Source organism: Harpia harpyja, chromosome W (genome assembly GCF_026419915.1).
Source record: "Harpia harpyja isolate bHarHar1 chromosome W, bHarHar1 primary haplotype, whole genome shotgun sequence".
Lineage (NCBI taxonomy): Eukaryota > Metazoa > Chordata > Aves > Accipitriformes > Accipitridae > Harpia > Harpia harpyja.
Genome location: NC_068968.1, coordinates 7,791,711 through 7,806,810, shown reverse-complemented (window position 1 = coordinate 7,806,810; position 15,100 = coordinate 7,791,711). Strand labels below are relative to the sequence as shown.

General features: G+C 47.2%; 1 protein-coding gene across 1 annotated transcript in view; it reads right to left on the bottom strand.

Annotated features, from left to right (window-relative positions):
• Positions 1-1,184: 1,184 nt before the first annotated feature.
• LOC128136077 (small conductance calcium-activated potassium channel protein 2-like) overlaps positions 1,185-15,100 on the bottom strand; it is a 367,528-nt gene continuing 353,612 nt past the window's right edge. The window contains exon 6 of the transcript XR_008233248.1: positions 1,185-1,199. The gene's annotated coding sequence lies outside the window, so the exon portion shown is untranslated. The remainder of the gene's footprint in view (positions 1,200-15,100) is intronic.

The window sequence follows — 15,100 nt, the reverse complement described above, 5'->3', positions numbered from 1 at the left end:
TAGTCTTCCTCACTTGTCCGCTTCTTGACCTCTTTTAGCTGATTCTGCGCAGTATGATTCTCATCACTATCTATATTAGTTTGCATAAAAATGTATACTATGTTCTCTTTTGAAATCCAACCTTTTCAATGATTGGTCTTTCAGTTTGTTATCAAGATGGGAAAGGTAGGGAGTTTCCAAGAAGCAAATCTTCTTGGCTTCTTAAAAGAAAATATAAGCCAACGATAATCAGCTAAAAGTACAGTACTGCACATTCTTTAAGTTCTTTATCTACTATAGTCACACACCACAACTCTATATTCCTAATATTTCAGCTGTAATCAGATTTGATTTCTTTTAAAATGTAACACCACCAAGAAGATTGCACTGCATAAGCATCTGATTACCTTAATAAAGAAGCAACACTGAAGTGAAGTGCATACCCTTCAGTTTAATTGTTAGGGACTAGGAGAGAGCTGAGTGTGGCAGAACAGGGAACAAAACCAACTTGCAGGAAAATAAGCTCGTTTTGTCTATCCTTTCAGTTTTTTGCATCTCACATGTTTTCATCATGCAAGGGCACAGGTCTGCTTCAGCCCTATGCTCCACATACCTGCCTTACATTGGCTTTGGCATTAAATAAGGTCACAAGGTAGTACCTTCCCTGCATTTTAGAAGGGTTTTATATCTGTTAACAGTTGCGGGTCACGACATTGATTCATCTGTTCTTGATATTAGTTTATCTGATCTGCACCAAGCTCTTTTTTTTTGCTGTACCTGTTTGTCCTGGGTTCAGCTGGGATAGAGTTAATTTTCACAGGAACCTGGGAGGGGGGGCACAGCCGGGACAGCTGACCTGAACTAGCCAAGGAGCTATTCCATACCATGTGACATCATGCTCAGTATATAAATGGGGAGCGGGCTGGGGGGTGCGCTCTCGGCTTTCGGTGTGGGAAGTGGTGGAGCATCGGGTTCCGGGTGGTGAGCAGTTGCACTGTACATCACTCGTTTTGTATATTCTTTTATTAGTACCGTTGTTGTTGCTGTAACTTCTCTTTTTGTGTTGTCCCAGTAAATTGTCCTTATCTCAGCCCATGAGATTCCGTTTTTTTTTCTTTTCTCCTTTCTGATTCTCCTCCCCATTGCACCGGAGAGGGGCGGGGAGGAGTGAGGGAGCGGCTGAATGGTCCTTTGATACCGGCTGGGCTGAAACCACGACACTGTTAAAGATGGGTGTTGGCTTTTTCAGTTTGCTGTGCTCTGTAGTGATTAGTGCTGTTTTGCCTGGGTGATTTGTTATTAAAACACTGACCTTGAGCTTAATCTGGTATTTGGGCTCTGTACTGAAGCCATTACTGTACTTTGGGTACCATCACATGGAGACAATTAACGATTATACTTCTACCTCTGAGGTTTTTTGTGGAGAAAATGCAGAATGGCACCTTCGCTACCTTCTTCTGTGATGTTTTCTCCCTTGTTACAATGACTTCTCAGTATCTTTAACATCCTTGGGTAGTTAAAATACTTCTATTGGTATTTGTTAGGATTATTGCTTCGATTTTGTCTAAGGCTAACAAACAATTTAGGAATATGACCCAGGTTCCGCAAGAGTATGGTCATGGGTGGCATGGCATGTGGGAGAATATGAGTAGGTATCTAGAGAACTTCTCACCTCCAGTGGCTTGGAACTTCACTCCCGAACAACTACAGGATCCTGATGACGTGATAGAATGTTTGAAAAAAAATAATGCCGTAGCTGTTCCAAAGAGGTACAACTTACCGCACTGTGCTGGGCCCTGGCCAGCATCTACCAAACACTGCTCGATATTATGCAGCAACTTCAGGGAGAAGAGAGGGAAAACATACCAACAGACACTATGGCTAAACCAGTGTATTGGGTTTGCGTGGCAAGGTTTTGGTAGCGGGGGGGGTTACAGGGGTGGCTTCTGTGAGAAGCTGCTAGAAGCTTCCCCTATGTCCCATGGAGCCAATGCCAGCCAGCTCCAAGATGGACCCGCCACTGGCCAAGGCTGAGCCAATCAGCGATAGTGGTAGCACCTCTGTGATAACATATTTAAGAAGGAAAAAATACTTGCAGCAGAACAGAACCTGCAGTCGGAGAGAGGAGTGAGAACATGTAAGAGAAACAACCCTGCAGACACCAAGGTCAGTGAAGAAGGAGGGGGAGGAGGTGCTCCAGGCGCTGGAGCAGAGATTCCCCTGCAGCCCGTGGTGAAGACCATGGTGAGGCAGGCTGTCCCCCTGCAGCCCATGGAGGTCCACGGTGGAGCAGATATCCACCTGCAGCCTGTGGAGGACCCCACGCTGGAGCAGGTGGGTGCCCTAAGGAGGCTGTGACCCCGTGGGAAGCCTGCGCTGGAGCAGGCTCCTGGCAGGACCTGCGGATCTGTGGAGAGAGGAGCTCACGTTGGAGCAGGTTTTCTGGCAGGACTTGTGACCCCGCGGGGGACCCACGCTGGAGCAGTTCATGAAGAACTGCAGTCCGTGGGAAAGACCCATGTTGGAGAAGTTCGTGGAGGACTGTCTCCTGTGGGAGGGACCCCACACTGGAGCAGGGGAAGAGTGTGATGAGTCCTGCCCCTGAAGAGGATGAAGCGGCAGAGACAACGTGATGAACTGACCGTAACCCCCATTCCCCGTTCCCCTGCGCCGCTGGGAGGGTAGGTAGAGAATCCGGGAGTGAAGTTGTGCCCGGGAAGAAGGGAGGGGTACAGGGAAGTTGTTTTGAGATTTGGTTTTATTTCTCATTACCCTACTCTGGTTTGATTGGCAATAAATTAAGTTAATTTTCCCCAAGTTGAGTCTGTTTTGCCCGTGACGGTAATTGGTTAAGTGATCTCTCCCTGTCCTTATCTCGACCCATGAGCCTTTTGTTATATTTTCTCTCCCCTGTCCAGCTGAGGAGGGGGAATGATAGAGTGGCTGCGTGGTGCTTAGTTGCTGGTTGGGGTTAAACCACGATATCCAGACACTATATCAGTTGCCCCTATAACTAAAAAGAAACAATGGAAGCGGAAGTCAGCTCATTTAGTAAGGGATGAAGTAGCTTCTCCTAAGAGGGAGCAGGAGAAAGAATCGGAAGAGGCAGCCTGTTCTGCAGCAGAGCAGTCGCATGACCAGGAGGAGGAAGAGACTGAAATCATAAATCAGACAGAAACCACCTGAACCTTATCCCTAAGTGAGCTGCAAGATATGCGAAAAGATTTTAGCTGTCAACCAGGTGAGCTAAGTCTCAGCTGGTTACTCCAATGCTGGGATATTGGGGCCAGTAGTCTGGAATTAGAGGGTAAGGAAGCCCGGCAGCTAGGATCCCTTGCTAAGGATAAGGCCATTGACAAAGGGATTGGAAAAAAGGCAGGAGTCCTCAGTCTTTGGCGGCAACTCCTGTCAAGTGTGAAGGACAGGTATCCCCTCAAGGAAGAACTTGCAAATTCCCGAAGCAAATGGACCAACATTGAGGGAGGTATCCAGTATCTGAGGGAATTAGCCATGGTGGAGGTGATCTATAACAACCTGGATAACGACCAGGCATCCAGAGACCTGGATGAAATCTGGTTCATGTGGCAAAAGTTTGTACGAAATGCACTGATGTCATATGCCAATACCCTAGCGATAATGATCTGGACAGACATGGAGGCACCAACTATAGATGGACTGGCCAGACAACTCTGAGAATACGAAGATAATCTCGCTTCTTCCATGTGGGCATGTGTCTTGGCTGTGGACAGACTGACCCAAAATATATCTGAGCAAGCCAAGAAGGGTAGGTCTTTCTCACACGCTCCAACCAGGGCCTTGGCTATTAAGAGTCAGCCTTTTTCTGTTCAAGGGAAAGGGTACCGGTGGTGCACACCACGTGCAAGCCTGTGATTCTTCCTGCGTGACCAGGGGGAGGACATGAGGAGGTGGGATGGTGAACCTACCTGGAGACTAGAAGCTCAGGTACAGGAACTGCAAGGAAAAACAACAGCCAAAAAGCATCCATCCAGGAAAATCACTGCTCCAATGTCTGTTGGGCAGAGTAGAAGGGCTAATCATACTTTTGACCCTGATGAAAGGACTTCTGGTTTGCAGTTACAAAAATCAAGTAATGAAGACTCCGACCAGGAATAGAGGGGCCCTGCCTTCGGCCAGGTGGAGGAAAGGGATAACTGGGTTTACTGGGCTGTGTGGATTTGATAGCCTGGAACATCATCCCCACGGGAGTATAAAGCTCTAGTGGACACTGGTGCATAGTGTACCTTAATACCATCAGATTATAGAATCATAGAATCATAGAATCATTTAGGTTGGAAAAGACCTTCAAGATCATCGAGTCCAACAGTCAACCATGCCCACTAAACCATGTCCAGAAGTGCCTTGTCTATGCGCTTTTTAAATACCTCCAGGGATGGTGACTCAACCGCTTCCCTGGGCAGCCCATTCCAATGCCTGACAACCCTTTCAGTAAAAAAATTTTTCCTAATATCCAATCTAAACCTCCCCTGCCACAACTTGAGGCCATTTCCTCTTGTCCTATCACCAGCCACCTGACGGAAGAGACCAGCACCCACCTCACTACAACCTCCTTTCAGGTAGTTGTAGACAGCGATAAGGTCTCCCCTCAGCCTCCTTTTCGCTAGACTAAAGTTCCCTCAGCTGCCCAGTTCCCTCAGCTGCTCCTCATGAGACTTGTGCTCCAGGCCCCTCACCAACTTGGTTGCCCTTCTCTGGACACGCTCCGCAACTCAATGTCTTTCCTGTAGTGAGGGGCCCAAAACACAGTACTCAAGGTGTGGCCTCACCAGTGCCGAATACAGGGGAACAATCACCTCCCTGTTCCTGCTGGCCACACTATTTCTGATACAGGCCAGGATGCTGTTGGCCGCCTTGGCCACCTGGGCACACTGCTCGCTCATATTCAGCTGGCTGTCAACCAGCACCCCCAGGTCTTTTTCTGCCAGGCAGCTTTCCAGCCACTCTTCCCCAAGCCTGTAGTGCTGCATGGGATTGTTGTGACCCAAGTGCAGGACCCGGCACTTGGCCTTGTTGAACCTCATACAATTGGCCTCGGCCCATCAATCCAGCTTGTCCAGATCCCTCTGTAGAGCCTTCCTACCCTCGAGCAGATCAACCCTCCCTCCCAACTTGGTATCGTTGGCAAACTTACTGAGGGTGCACTCTATCCCCTCATCCAGATCATTAATAAAGATATTAAACAGAACTGGCCCCAACACCGAGCCCTGGGGAACACCACTTGTGACCCGCCACCAACTGGATTTAATTCCATTCACCAGAACCCTCTGGGCTCGTCCATCCAGCCAGTTTTTTACCCAGCAAAGAGTACACCTGTCTAAGCCATGGGCCACCACCTTCTCAAGGAGTACGCCATGAGAGACAGTGTCAAGGCCTTACTAAAGTCCAAGTAGACAACATCCACAGCCTTTCCCTCATCCACTAGGTGGGTCACCTGGTCATAGAAGGAGATCAGGTTGGTCAAGCAGGACCTGCCTTTCATGAACCCATACTGGCTGGGCCTGATCCCCTGCTTGTCCTGCACATGCCATGTGAGCGCACTCAAGATGAACCGCTCCATAATCTTCCCCGGTACCAAGGTCAGGCTGACAGGCCTGTAGTTCCCCGGATCCTCCCTCCGACCCTTCTTGTAAACGGGCGTCACATTGGCAAGCCTCCAGTCTTCTGGGACCTCCCCTGTTGACCAGGACTGCTGATAAGTGATTGTCGCGTCCCAAAGTTGGAGCGACTCAGGTTCGTGGATTTCCTTTGTCAGAATTAAGGTGAAATGACACCAGGGGAGTTCAAACAACAATCAACATTTATTCAGCCTAGCTAACCTTGCCCAAGTACAAGTGAACTTATCAATATGAACCTTGCAACATGTTGTTAAGCCACTGTTTGAGAAGAGAAGGGAGGTGTAGAAAAAGAAATGGAAAAAGGAACATGAAATGTATCAGAAGGAGAGCCCTCCCGTTGAGTCACGAGGTTCAGAGCAGACCCCCTTGCTTTCTGGACTCCTTCTCAAAGAGGAGCCCAGGGGTGGCTAAATCCACTCCTAGTCTCAGACTTGGTCAACAGTTTATGTTTAAAAGGATGAGGTGTAGGGACTGTGGAAAAGAGAGAAGGAAAAGAGGGAGAGAGAGAAAGAGAGAAAGAAAGAAAGAGAGAAGGAAAGGGTTTCACCAGTCCTGCGTCCAGCGTTGGTCCAGCCGGCGTAGAGATCCAGTTCTGGAGGGCGCGCACTGAGAACTCATTCTCCCTTCTTTTATAGTGTGTTAGTCAGTGGTCTCGACATGCGCAGTCCCATTCCCGGGGTTCTCTGGAATCAGTCGATGAGCTTTGTGGGGGGGGTTCATTGCAGAGTTGCCTCTCTTTTTCTGCTGGCATGACCGCTTAAGATAGAAGCACAGTCCCATCCTCCATGGGGCCTCCTCCTCCAGTTGCATATGCTGTGCTCCTTCTCCTGGTCACTTAAGATAAGGAATTGCGGCTTTGGAGAAGTGCGTTCCCACCCTCCGTGGGGCCCTCTCCTCCGGCCACATTGTCCTGTTCACAAAACTCCAGCGTTTTTACAGAGGCCGTTTTCTCCAGCAAAGTTCTTTAACAAATGTTTGAGACATTGACTATAATTTGTCAGACCATCACAGTGATGGAGAGTGGCTTGGCAAGCACCTCCGCCAGCTCCCTCAGTACTCTTGGATGGATCCCATCGGGTCCCATAGATTTGTGAATGTCCAGATGGCGTAGTAGGTCACTATTTCCTTCTGGGTTATGGGGGGTATATTCTGCTCTCCGTCCCTGCCTTCCAGCTCAGGGGGCTGATTACCCTGAGGATAACTGGTCTCACTATTAAAGACTGAGGCAAAGAAGGCATAAAGTACCTCAGCCTTTTCCTCATCTCTGGTGGCAACGTTCCCCTCTGCATCCAATAAAGGACAGACATTCTCCTTGGCTCTCTTTTTATTGTTAACATATTTGTAAAATGTAGCAGGGAACCATCTGGAGATGTGAGCCGAGTAACAACCAGACACCGATACGTTTAAAGTTGTTCTCCCTTTATTGCCCAAATAGCATGCTTATATACCTTGTCAAGCTAAACATCAGCTGTCCACGCGCCAAAAGCTAAAATATAATTGGTTATACTATCTCTGTCCACGCGCATAAACGTAGGACACAATTGGTTATACTAACTCTGTACACGCGCCTAAACATAGGACACAATTGGTTATACTAACTAAAACATGCGAAACTTGTCTCAGCCTAATTGGTTAAGATAAACTGCCAAATTGAGGTTCTTCGTGCCAAGTTCCCTTTATCTTGGAATGTGCACCTGTGTTCTTCTAATTGGCATCTTTCTTTTTTTGTCTTCTTGTTTATTCTGTTCAAGGCCTTCTAAAGGCGTCTGGAATGCTCTTACTACCGTTAGCTAAATATGTGTCCGCAACAATTCCCCCTTTTTTGTTTTTTCATCAATTGTTTCCATCAATAAGTTCTTAAACTTCGTTGATGCCAGTGGAACCCCCTATTAAACCTGTGAAAAAGGGATTGCTTGGTGCTGCTGTACGGAGGCATAAGCAATCTTGTCCGGTCACATCAGCCAGGGTCATCCAGATGTTTTCTTTGGCTTGCGGCAGTATCCGTGACTACATCCAACCGAGGACTGTGAGGAAGATGGACCATCCATACATTCTTGTGCCGTCTTGCACCGCAAACTCAGCCCAGCAATCGGTAGGTGCCAGCTTTATGTGGGCGTCCCCACGTAGGCAACGATGGCCTTGCCATACACCAGCCCGATGCTCTTCGGAAAATCCCGGTATTTATACATCTGCAGAGGAACGGATTTCAGCACACGTGGCCAGCGGGTGCCAAAATCCGCCTCGGTTGCAACATGGGGAGCCTATGACGCATGCGCTTGCTGGCCAGGCGCACTGCACGAGTCATAGCCATCCTGTCTATTGGTTCATGGGCTTTGTGATGCGGTTGCAATGCACAAAGAATCTTGACCTGTCATGTTGATCAAGGTAACCTACAAGATCTATGAACACAATTAATTAAACACAGTAAAAGCAACATTATACCTAATAAAATACACAGGAATAAAAGAAACCCCGATTTTTAACAAAGATACAAACCAACTCCTAAGTCCCCATCCCGCAGCTAAATGCTCTAAGCCGAAATGACAGCTTTCTTAATTGCGTTAAAGCTCTTGCAGCTCCTTCTTGCCTCTGCAGTTCTGTTATCTTGTTTATTAATTGCTCCACTGTCCAAGTTCCTCATGTCCATTGTTTTTCTGGTGGTTCAAAGTCCGTTCATACTGCAGCTGTCACGTACTCTGGCCCACTCATGCTAACTGCGGCCTACTTATGCTAACTCTAAATAATCAGGCTCAAAGAAATGTCCCCCATTTTCCATGAAATCTCCCACAATTCCCCCTTTTTGTTTTTGGACAAGCCAGGCCTGATTTACTATCTTTTCTAAACCCTTTTTTATGCATGACACACATATACATGCTGCTAAAACAAATATCAATCCATAAACAATCAAACGAACTCCTTCCTTAAATAAGTTTCCCAGCCATCCACCAAGGCCCAAGCTGGCTAGCCACTCGTCAAATGGAGATGTTGACACCGTAATATGAGACATGCGTTGTTTCATCAGCGACAGTGCCTTGTGAATGGATTCAGAATGATCAGTCAAGTTCATACAACACATTCCTTCAAAATCTTCACAGCCATGTCCTTGGGCTAATAACAAAAAATCAATGGCAGCTCTATTTTGTAAAACAGCATGGCGCAAGCTACTCTGATCAGCTAATAATTGCGTGATTACATCAGCAGTTGTGTTAAACTGCTTTTGCGTCCAACAAGCAAGCTTATTTAAATTGTTCAAAGCGTTCCCTGCTGCACCACCCGGGAGGAGGAGAGACAACACTACCCTTGCAGGTGTTCCCAAAAGTTCCACATTATCATTGCACTCGGGAGTCAACTGCGTTATTGCTCGCTTGCTCCGAGGGTGGTTTCTTGTAAGGTTCCTCCAAGTCCTAATGGTAGGTGCAAATAAGGTGAGCTTACCTAAATAGCACGGTCCTCCTATTACATTTTTTGGCAGGCCTTGCCAAGCTCGGTCGCCACAAATTAAAAACACTCCAGGGGGTAAGGCTTTAGCAGTATTGTTTACCCATATAGACTGCTTACTGCCTTTTGTTTCTGCTCCTAAGGCGCCAAGGCCTTGTTTTTGACTTTCGGTGCGGCTGGTACCACAAAAATCTCCTGCATTCATATAGCCATATATCGTAGAGTGGCTTGTTACATTGGTCCACTGAGACCAACTCTGAGGTTTATACATGTTTGTGCCAGCAAATAACAAACCGCCAAATACAAAACAAGTTTGTGTTACGTTTTTGGTAGAGTTGTCAATGGGCGTTGATCCCAGCAGATCTAGCTCTTGCGGGTCCCAGGGCAACGAGACGTTTGCCATATTAATTAATTGCGCAGCACACTGTGCTACTGACTGACTTTCGCTACAGTTTCCAGTGCTATGACTCTTAAAATCCTCTGCATTAAATTGGGGTATTCCAATTAAACAAGTGCGAAATGGATCCGCAGCTGATGCCATTGCCAAACAAAAAGAGTGCTGTCCCGTCTCATTTGCCCATGTGACCCACATGTTTACCTGAGGGTTAATGCGATGTATGGCTATGACGCTCGTCACCCACTGTAGGAACAGACTTGTTATACACAAATGGTACCCTTTTGGGCTCAAACGATTGCCAATCTTTTGATTAGTGCTCATCTTAATATTACAAGGTATCTTTCTCTCAAACTTCACACACACTGTCTAAAAGGCCAGCAGGGCCGCTAATTTGCTGAGGCACAGATGTCGTCTTCGTTCTTGTCGGCTTCTCTCGGTTGTCGTGCAGCTCGGGTAAATCGCGCTGGTACCCACAATGGTCCTTCACCTGTTGTATGATGTATGACCACAGGCGGCTCCTCCCTGCCTTCCGTTAAGCACAGATAATTCAAAGTAAAAAGAGCCTTGTGTAGTCGCTGTACAGGGTCTAATTCCTCTGTAGCCTTTTGCTTGGCAAGATAGTCCTTTAGTACTCTCTGTGTTCTTTCAATAATAGCTTGACCAGTTGGAGAATGCGGGAGTCCAGTGCTGTGCTTTACCCCCCAAGTAGCCAAAAATCGAGAAACGCTCTGACTTGTGTAAGCTGGGCCATTGTCTGTCTTAATATGTTCTGGGACCCCCATAACAGCAAAACAAGCTGTGAGATGCTTCTTTACATGAAGAGTTCGCTCTCCAGGTAAAGCAGTGGCCCAAATGAATTTTGAAAACGTATCAACTGTAACATGCACATATTTCAGACGCCCAAATTCTGTTACATGGGTAACGTCCATCTGCCACAGTTCAAGGGCTCGCAAGCCTTTTGGATTGACTCCCAAACCGAGGCCTGGGCCATGATGGCTGCACTGGGGGCATGTTCGAACAATTCCTTGGGCCTCCGCATGTGTAAGTCTAAATTGTTTTCGCAACGCACGGGCATTCTGATGAAAGTTTGCATGACTATTCCGTGCCTGTTCAAACTGATTCAAGGGAGGCACGTGTGTGATCCAACTGACTGCAGCATCTGCTCTGGCGTTTCCTTCCCCTAGGCCAACGTCCCACATATGACTTCTAATGTGGATGACACAATACTGATGTTGCCTTGTGTTAATGGCGCGCCGTATTTCTTGAAACAAACTTCCTAGCCGAGGGTTGGCAGTACGCTTCAGTAGGGCGTCCTCTATGCAGCGCACTACTCCAATGACATACAACGAATCAGACACCACATTCAAAGGTTCATCAGTCCATTTTATGAAGGTCCAACAGACCGCCTTGAGCTCTAAGGTCTGCAGGCTATCTTGCCCGTCTCCTTGCAGCACGTGCGTCTGCCATTTCCCATCCTCCTGCCACACACAAGCTGCTTTCCGTGATTTTTTCCCTGCATTCAATATATCATTCATATAGTGATAGATCAGAAATTGAGCAAATCTTTCTCTGATTGGTTTCAAAGCCCAAGCAACAAAATGTTGACACATGGTAGGAGAGTTTTTCATTCCCTGTGGTAAAACTGTCCATTGATACCGTCGTGCAGGCTCTGCCTTATTTATTGATGGTACTGTAAAAGCAAACTACTCTTGATCTTCAGGATGTAACGGTATAGTAAAAAAACAATCTTTCAGATCAATAATCAAAATGTTCCAATCTACTGGAATCATTACCGGGGAGGGCAATCCAGGTTGTAAGGCTCCCATATCATGCATTACTGCATTGATCGCATGCAGATCGTGCAACAAATGCCATTTCCCATTTTTCTTTGGGATGGTAAAAATTGGGGTATTCCATGGGCTAGTAGAGGGAACTATATGTCCTGCCTCTAGCTGCTCTTGTACTAACTCTTGAATCTTGGACAGCTTTTCTGCATTGAGCGGCCATTGATCAACCCATACCGGTGTTTCAGTTTTCCATCTCAGTTTTAGGATTGGCAGTCCTTCAATGGCCGCGATTAAAAACCCTGAGTTGTCAGCCTCGCACCCAGTTGACTCAAGATGTCTCGCCCAATCAATGCGATGGGAACGTTCAAAACGTATGGTCGTGTTTTCACCTCAGAGCCGTCAGAAAAACAGAAATTTAAATGCTCTTTGCTCACACTAGTGGGTTGCATCCCACCAATTCCATAAATCTCTTCAGTGGTGAGTATTAGCTGCCATTCATTAGGCCATTTACTTCTGGGAATTACGGTAACATCTGCTCCCGTATCAATGATCATTTTTAAAACAATGGTTTCGTTTTTTGGTCCCATAATTCTCACTGTCTCCTCTGGTTTAGACTTTTGAATATTTAAGGCCAATAGCACTGCAGGTGAACCAGAGGATCCAAATCCTGCATCTCCTCGCAAAAGTTTGCCAGATTTTGGTACTCGGGATTCAAACGGAACTAACTGCGCTATGCGTGCACCTTTCGCAATATTCACGGGTGGCGTTATTGTTTGGACCATGATCATGATCACACCAGTGTAATCAGCATCAATTACTCCTGGTAAGACAAAAATCCCCTGTCGAGATGTTGACGATCGCCCCAACAATATCACACATAATCCATGACCAAGAGGTCCTTTCATGTTTGATGGAATGCAATGCACCTTTGTGTCCAACAAAGTTACTTCTACTGCTGTTGCCACGTCCACTCTGGCACTTCCTGCTGTGGCGGAGGGGACGCTGTCCAGACACCCTGTATTTGTGTCATAGTGCGCGGGGATCTCGCGCTCAGTTGGGAGTTTCCCAAAACCCTGCCGCTGACATGGTACTTTGATTTACATTCTCTAGTCATGTGGCCTCTTTTCCCACATCGATCGCATTGTGTTTTACCAGAGACCTTACCATAAACTTTACATTGCGCCTCCTGACCTTTCCCCGCATTTTGTTTGTAGCAGAGGTCGCACTGCTGTGGCAAATGCAGAAGCAAAAAGAGCAGCTTTCCCTTGTTCACCCATACGGTCGCAAGCTTCTAACATCTCACTAACAGTAACACCTCGAGGTAACGTGCACAATACTCGCTTTGTTTTCGCATTTGCATTTTCAAACGCCAACTGATCAAGCAACTTAACCTTCATGTTACTATCAAGATCTGCGTGAGATTCCAATGCGGTATGCAGTCTGTCTATAAACTGAGCAAATGGTTCAGATTCTCCCTGCCGAATATTAACATAGGAAGGAGAAACCTTTCCTTGCTCGGGTATGCTTTGGAGAGCTTTAAATGCCAATTCCTGTGATTGCATTAAAACTTGAGTATCAAATTGAGCTTGCCAAGCGGCGTTTGAAAATGGTCCAGAACCCATCAGCATTTGAGCAGCACATTGAAATAAGGGATCATTTTGTTGACGTCCCCTATTTCCTGCCTCTGCATCATCGCAGAGTTCCTGCCACCTATGGAAAAAATATAACTGTTGTGACGGCGACAACAAGGTTTTAGCAAGCATTCACGAGTCATGTGGAGTTAAGGTTGACCCAGGAAAATATATGGGACAAAACTGCCTGCGTAAAAGGAGATTTTAAACCATACTGAGCAATTGCAACCTTTGTTTCTTTTATGATTTTCCAATCAAATGGAACCCATTGATTAGGTCCACCCCCAGCCCCAGCAATAACCGGAAACCCTGTGGGAGCTGCTATGATTTCTCCCTCAATTAAGGCATCGCGAATAATTCCCCGCCATTTATTCTGGGGGTCCGTTGTTTCTGGAAAGGTGGGGATCGGTTCCCTGGGAGGTGGAGAAGGCAGAGGTATAGGTGTAGGACAAGGAGGGGACAGAGGTAAAAAAGGGTTTGAAGGAGGGGGAGGAGGAAGAGGGTGTGGGGGGGGAAAGGGTGCATCAAAGGATACGGCTGGCAGTTTTTCTTGCTTCACAGCAGCCTCCAGCTGTGCCAGCTTTTCTATTACTGACTGCAACTGCTGCAAAGTGAGCTCCGGCCCCTCTTCATGCTCTTGAGGCGACCCAGGCGTAGATGGAGGCAATGGAGGGTATATGCTAGGTATAATTTGTTCATGTTGAGTGGCAATATCTGGGGGCTGTTTTCTCATAGGTGGATTTTTACTCGCTTCCTGATTCTGTAGTGTTTCCTTTAAGCGTACGGTTAGGGAGGCTTGGGAACTGTCAGATGGCTGATTAATATCAGCAGTCCCAGTGAGTGGAGCAGAAGTCAAGGGCACAGGAGCAGGCGGACAAGCTCCAAAAGTCTCTCTCGCTGCATTATGTTTTTCTCCCCGCATTTTTCCTTCGCTTGTGGTGGGAGAGAGAGCAGCAAAAGCAGCCGCAGCCGCTTTACGATCTGCTTTCATTTCTTGCAGAGTTGTCTTAATTACTTTCCATAAAGTTGCAAGACCTTTAACTTCTTTAGACCCGTCACTAATTTCATCCCATAGGGAGGTTCCAATAGCTTCCCAGGTACTAAGCTCAAAAGCTGTACCCACACTAATTAAAAGGTTTCTGTCCTTGCTCCATTGTAAAAGCCGCTTTAAACAAGCTTCATCATATTTTATGCCTCTCTTTGAGAGTATATGTTGGAGGAGCTTAACTACTGCTTCTTCTTCTTTGGAAAGCGTGGACCCCATCTCCTCCCCTGACCTCTCGCCATTCTTGCGGACTGAAGAAAAGCGGAGCTGACTGGCACCGTCCCTTCTCCCGGGCCCACTTAACAAGGGCTTGAATCCCTTTAATATCTGCCTCGAGCCCTCTCATTGAGAGGATACTTGCGAGGAGCTGAACCGCCGCCTCGTCTTCCATGACGGTTCTTACCTTTGCAGAGGGTCGCTCAGCTGCGCGAACTCCAGGCTCCGACGCTTTACTTTCGGCTCGTGCCCACCTCTGCTTCTCACGTCCCCAGCCTCCCGGTATTACTGTTCTGCGATGCTTTGGAGGTTTCAGCCAGCTGTCAGGTCCAGCCTCCCGGTATCACTGTTCTGCGATGCTTTGGAGGTTTCAGCAAGCTGTCGGATCCAGCCTCCCGGTATCACTGTTCTGCGATGCTTTGGAGGTTTTAGCAAGCTGTCGGGTCCAGCCTCCCGGTATCACTGTTCTGTGATGCTTTGGAGGTTCCAGCAAGCTGTCGGATCCAGCCTCCCGGTATCGCTGCTCTGCGATGCTTTGGAGGTTTCAGCAAGCTGTCAGTTCCAGCCTCCCGGTACCGCTGCTCTGCGATGCTTTGGAGGTTTCAGCAAGCTGTCGGATCCAGCCTCCTGGTATCACTGTTCTGTGATGCTTTGGAGGTTTCAGCAAGCTGTCAGGTCCCTGTTCAGGCACCACTTGTAGCAGGGAACCATCTGGAGACGTGAGCCGAGTAACAACTGGACACCGATACGTTTAAAGTTGTTCTCCCTTTATTGCCCAAATAGCATGCTTATATACCTTGTCAAGCTAAACATCAGCTGTCCACGCACCAAAAGCTAAAATATAATTGGTTATACTATCTCTGTCCACGCGCATAAACATAGGACACAATTGGTTATACTAACTCTGTACACGCGCCTAAACATAGGACACAATTGGTTATACTAACTAAAAC